Genomic DNA, 6,000 nt, shown 5'->3' with positions numbered 1-6,000 from the left:
ACCTGCTGTGTCAGGAAAAGTCCTTTGTCTCTGACCTCAGAGTCTCATGTCTTCTGTCAGCATCCATGATACTGTGGCAGGCCCTTCACAGTTCTTGACATCAGGTAGGTATGCCTTTTCAGCTTGGTAAATGGACTGTGAAACAATGGTCCTCAGGACAGTCCAGAAGAGAGCCAGAGGAAAGACAAAGCTGGGGCCCTGGGCACCTGGGGAGCCTCAGGTAGTACCTGAGCAGGAGGGCAGGTAAGGAAGCCGAGGTTTGTCTGGGTAGAAAAGGTTTTGGCCTGATGAATAAGCTTCAGCCAAACCTAAAGCACTGTGAAGACCAATCAGGGAGAGTGGGAGACAGAAGAACTGACTGCAGAGCAGAAGAAGCTGGGGCAAGAATCCCTGGGACAACATGAGGGCTGGCTTCCTCCTCAGCAAGATGGTGTGGGCTTCCTAGGGGCCTAGTCAGAGCTTCTTGAGGTGGGTGGGAGGTGGTCACAAAGCCAGAGAAGGGCCTAAAATCTTGAAGCATTTTTGGGGACCAGAGGGTAGCTAGAAGTCTCTGGCCAAAGCTGTTCCTGCAGAAAGCCCCCTCTCAAGATGAGAACTTTCACATTCTGGTTCCCACCCATCTCTCTCTCACTCCTCTCCATGAACTCAAAGTCCTTCATCCCTGGTAGAAAACCCTGGTAGGGTAGAGACACTCACCCCTACAAATCCCTCAAAAATAAGTGCCCCCTGCACGAAGCAACCCCACCCACCTCCTAGCACAGCAAGATGGGAGCCATCACTTCTTACAAAGCAGGTCCCCAGGATGCTCCTCTCACCCCTCAAACTCTTCTCTGCAATTTCCTCCTTTCTGAGGCTTCTCAACCCCAGGCAGGTATTCTGTATTCCATCCAGGTACCCAATAGATTTTAGCCACATTGGAGGGAATTTGGGTGAGTCAGCTACTAGTGTTTGTCACATTTCTCATGGTGCCACACAGGCTGGCAGCATTAAACCACCAATGCACCCATGAATGACTCTGGTTTCACCACCTCATTTATTCTTCACACTCCCTCAACCCCCACACCTGGGTCACACCCACAGGGGCTAGACTCCCTATCTGCTTCCATCAGAATGACCGTCCTCCTGTGTCCCAGAAACCCTGGCCACCGTAGCCCTTTCCTGCAGTTTAGTAGTCCAAGATCTGGCTTTGAGTGGATGTCCGATTGGAGCCGGTAAATTTGCTCAGCACTCCCCTCCTCGTCTTCCCATTTTCTCCTTGCCTTCTTCACCTTCTGTATTCATCTGATAAAAGGCTATATGTTCAGCCCTGAGAAGTGTTTAAGAAGTCATGGGTTGTGTTTTTTTTAGTGCATTGATCATTTATACAGAAACACAGACACACAGATATGAATAAAAACATAGTGAATTTGAATTTTGCCTCTTTTTCCCACATCAGACTGGTGGGGAAGGAAGAAGAGGCTCTAACCAAAGAACAAGAGTTGGGTTTGGGGTGCCTGGGTGGCTCAGTTGGTTAAGCAACTGACTTCAGCTCAGGCCATGATCTCATGGTTTATGGGTTCGAGCCCCACATCGGGCTCTGTGTTGACAGCTTGGAACCTGGAGCCTGCTTTGGATTCTGTGTCTCTCTCTCTCTGCCCCTCCCCACTTGTGCTCTCTCTCTCTCTCTCAAAAATAAATAACATAAAATAAAATAAAAAGAGTTGGGTTCATGTTCTTAATCCTTTAAGCATACTACAGTGATCATTACTCCGATGGCATGGGGTGGGGGTGGGGCAGGCTTTCCCACAGCCAGGTTCTCAGAAAGCTGGGTCCTTGCAGTGTGTACCTGGCTCTTGCCACGAGGCAAACAAAGCAAGGCGGTGGCCTAATTGTCTCAGAGTGACCAGAGGTTTGGGGTTTGGCGGCTCAGGCATGTTAAAGGGAATCATACATTCAGGAGCTCTCCAGGCAAAAACAGCTATGAAAACTTCTAAAGCATTAAAAAAAAAACCAATCTCACATTTAAATTAGGCTAATGTAGAGGCACCTGGGTGGCTCAGTCGGTTAAGCCTTTGACTCTTGACTTTGGCTCAGGTTATAATCTCACAGGCTCTTGAGATCAAGCCTCACATCAGGTTCTGCACTGATAGCTTAAAGTCCACTTGGGATTCTCTCTGTCTCTCTCTCCCTTTGTCCCTATTCCACACACACTCTTTCTCAAATTAAATCAAATAAACTTAAAAAAATAAAAGTAATAAATTAGGCTAATAATTCTGTATAACATACTATATCACATACCATAATATACTAGTGATTATACTACATATTAATTATTATAATAAGATATTGGAGCCTACATTTGAACTCCCAACAGAAAGTTAGGTTGCATCTAGGGCTTGCAGGCTTTTTTTGAGACAGTCTAGTGTCAGAATAAAAAAAGAAAAGAAAAACCCTTCAAATCAAAAATATCCTTCTGGAGGTATTATGCTAAGTGAAATAAGTCAGTCAGAGAAAGACAGATATCATGTTTTCACTCATATGTGGAATTTGAGAAACTTAACAGAAGACCATGGGGGAAGGGAAGGGGGGAAAAATAGTTACAACAGAGAGGGAGGGAGGCAAACCATAAGAGACTCTTAAATACAGAGAACAAACTGAGGGTGGATGGGGGATAGGGGAGAGAGGGGAAAATGGGTGATGGGCATTGAGGAGGGCACTTGGTGGGATGAACACTGGGTATTGTATGAAAGCGATGAACCACGGGACTCTACCCCAAAAAACAAGAGCACACTTAACACACTGTATGTTAGCCAATTTGACAATAAATTATATTAATACAAAATTAATTAATTAATTTTCAAAAATCCTTCCGGGACCCGGCTCTTCCTTGCCTTTGCATATTATGCTTTTTAGTAGATTGATTCGTCGTACCATTGCTCTGATTCTCCAAACCTCATTCTTTCGAACAGGGTCCTCTCCCTCAGCCTCTAAACCATAGCTCTTGAAGAACTTAAGAACTTGCATGATCATTGCACAAAATAAGCTAATCTGCATATGATTAACACTGACACCTGATCTAGCCAAACTGAAGACCTCCCAGTTTACCAGGAGCCTGGGGGAGAGCCTCAGGGGCCTCCTGAGCCCCATAGCCAGGCCTCCCCAACTTGTTTCCCTTCCCAAGCTAGTCACTCAGCACAAATTATACTGTAGCCCCCTCATTTCCAAGAGCCGACCTGCCACCCGGAACAACCCCAGACTCTTGCTCCAAACAACATTTTGGCTCTCTTTCCATGTCACTTTCCCTCGGCCGGGGTGACGGGGGTAGGTTGTGAGGGGAGGGAACATTAATACTAACCTTCTATGTGCTAAGTTAATAGAAATTATTACTATTCCCATTGCGCAAATGGGGAGATCAAGTTTCAGCTAGGAGGTAGCTTGCCAATGGTGACTCCAAAGCCTCGCTCTTTCCCCTGGTGCACTCACTCTGCCTTCTGGGGCTTGACCACAGTCCCTCTCACATCTCCCTTCCTCAAAAGGAGAACCTGCTGGTGACCCCTCCTTCAGGCTCACCGCCTCACACCTAAAGCAGTCTCTAAAGCCCCAGAAGCTTCATGCTTGTCTCGATGCGAAACTCATCCTGCAGTATCACACCCACATGGGACACAGTCTTAGTGATTACAATCCTTCTGCCTCCTTCTCCCAGCTGACCCTCCCCCACCCTGCTCTCCAGGGCTCCAGGAAGAATTAGTAACAACTGAGGGCTGGAGTGGGGGGGAGACAACATTCCAGGAGCACCTGAAGAAATAATTTCAGGGGGGCAGAGCAAAGTGAGAAGTCGCTTTGTGTGGGCAAAAGGGAAAATGTCTAGGTTCTTCCCCACCCTTGGAGAGCAGGGAGGGGTCTGGTGTGGGGGGTGGGGAGTTGGCTGCCATGCCCAGCTGTGGAATGCCTGGGCACAGGGTAGGGTTAATTTATATTTATACACCCTGTCCCTCTTGCTTTACCCACCCTTATTCTCTTCTCTGGGTTCAGAAGGAGACCAGGAAGTACAAAGCCTTCACTCAGCTGTAGAAGGTCCACCTTTGAAAGAGCAGGGCTGAAATCATGGGGAGGGGACAGGTGAGGTCAGCTCAGGCTGGGCCTCATACTCCATTTTCCACCACATCTCTTCAGCCCTCCCAGGGAGTGAGGGGTGGCCTCTGCATGGACATAAGGAGGCAAGGCTAGAAACGCTGCCTGTCCAGCCTCCCACCTCTGGGAAGTTTGATCAAGGGATCAAGTACAGCCATTTCCTTTGGCCATCCAGACTGGCTTGGGAGCTCAGCGGTGACAGTGACAGAGGCGGGGGGGGGGGGGGGGGGTGCGGCGTTTGGGGTTGCCAGGGCCAGCCCAGGATGAAGTGGCCTTCCCTGCTGGACTTCCCTGTAGAAGTCATCCCATACACTTACCCTTCCCAAACTTTCTTCAGAGATTATACGAGCTTGGATAAGTGCCCCCCCCCCCAAATTCATATCACCAAGAACTTCACTGTGACCTTATCTGGAGATAGAATCTTTGCAGATATAATTAGTTACATTAAACAGAGGTCATACTGGCTTAGTGTGGGCACTACTCCAATGACTCATGTCCTTATAAGAAGAGTGAAAACATCCTTAAGGGACTCCACCTGTTTCTTAACCCACCTGCAGAGTCCTTAATCCACCTGTTATTTTTAGGTCGCCTGAGTAATTATCTCATTCCGTTGGGTTCACCTCCACCATTAGACTGTCAGCCTTAGAGACTTAAGGGACCCCACATCTTGTAGACATAGCTAATTCATGTTCATTGAGTTCTTGCTCTAGAAGGAAGGTCAGAGCAGTCTACAAAGACATACAAGGCCTGATTCTCACCTAAGGAAATAAGCCTAAACATGCACGAAGCACTCTCCACCCTGCATTACCTGTAATAAGTACAACTGTAAATAAGCCGTGTCCAACATAATTAAATAAGATATGGTAGTAGTCCACTCAAATGAGTTTTGTGAAAAATATGTGAATGAAGTGTTTATAATAATGGGAGAAAATGCCTGGGTTTAAGGTTAGTGGTAAAGTAGGAATCCAAATTTTATCTGTGATATGATAGATTAAAACTATGTGTATGAGGAAGAAGTGAGAAAACTGTCAATGAATTAAGAGAGGTTTTTCTTGGCGGTGAAATATTGATGATGTTTTTCTTCTCTCTACTTTTAAATATTTTCCATATTTGCTATAATGGGCATGTATTACTTTTATAATGGGGAAAAAAATACTGACTAGTAAGCTTTATTTTAAAAGACAATTTTGGGCCTGGCCTGGACTCTCGGACAGAAGGCTGAGTTGGAGATGTCTGTCGGCTGTCCTGTCTGAGAGGACAATCTGTCATTGTTCAGTTCCCATAATGGCAACACGTCCTGAGTGTTTCCTGGGAACACAGGTCTACCCTAAGGGCAGGGATTCTGGTTGGGGTGTCAGGAAAGTGCGAGGACAACCAGGACAACGAATAAACGCAGGAGGCAAGACAGCAAAGCAGAAAGAGCACTGGAGACCTGGGGCCAAGGCCCACATCAGCCACTCACCGACTTCGTGAACTCGGTCGGACACTCCCTCCTCTCTGGGTCTGCACCTCTTCCCTGGTGGAATGAGGAGTGTGACTACATGGGATTGCCCAAGTCTCTTCCAGTTCTAAAGTTATGTTGAGTTCTTTTTTTTATTCCAGAATTTCGAAAGGGAAACCTAACTGTAGGCTGCAGAGAGCAAATTTGGGCCCCTGGAGGTTTGACTTAGCACTGTGCCTAACTTCCTGGACTTAGTGTTCTGCTCTTTAAATTTGAGTGAATGGACGCAGGGCTGTGGCCGGGTGCGATCTCTGTGCCCCAGTCCCCTCACCTGCAGATAGAATAGGGCAATGACCGTGCCTACTTCATGAAATTGCTGTGGAGATGAAATGTGTTAGCACGAGCCGACCTCTTAGAACACAACGTCGCTATTATTATTATTGTTATTA

Source organism: Felis catus, chromosome C2 (assembly GCF_018350175.1).
Source record: "Felis catus isolate Fca126 chromosome C2, F.catus_Fca126_mat1.0, whole genome shotgun sequence".
Taxonomy (NCBI): domain Eukaryota; kingdom Metazoa; phylum Chordata; class Mammalia; order Carnivora; family Felidae; genus Felis; species Felis catus.
Note: the sequence above shows the minus strand (reverse complement) of the source record.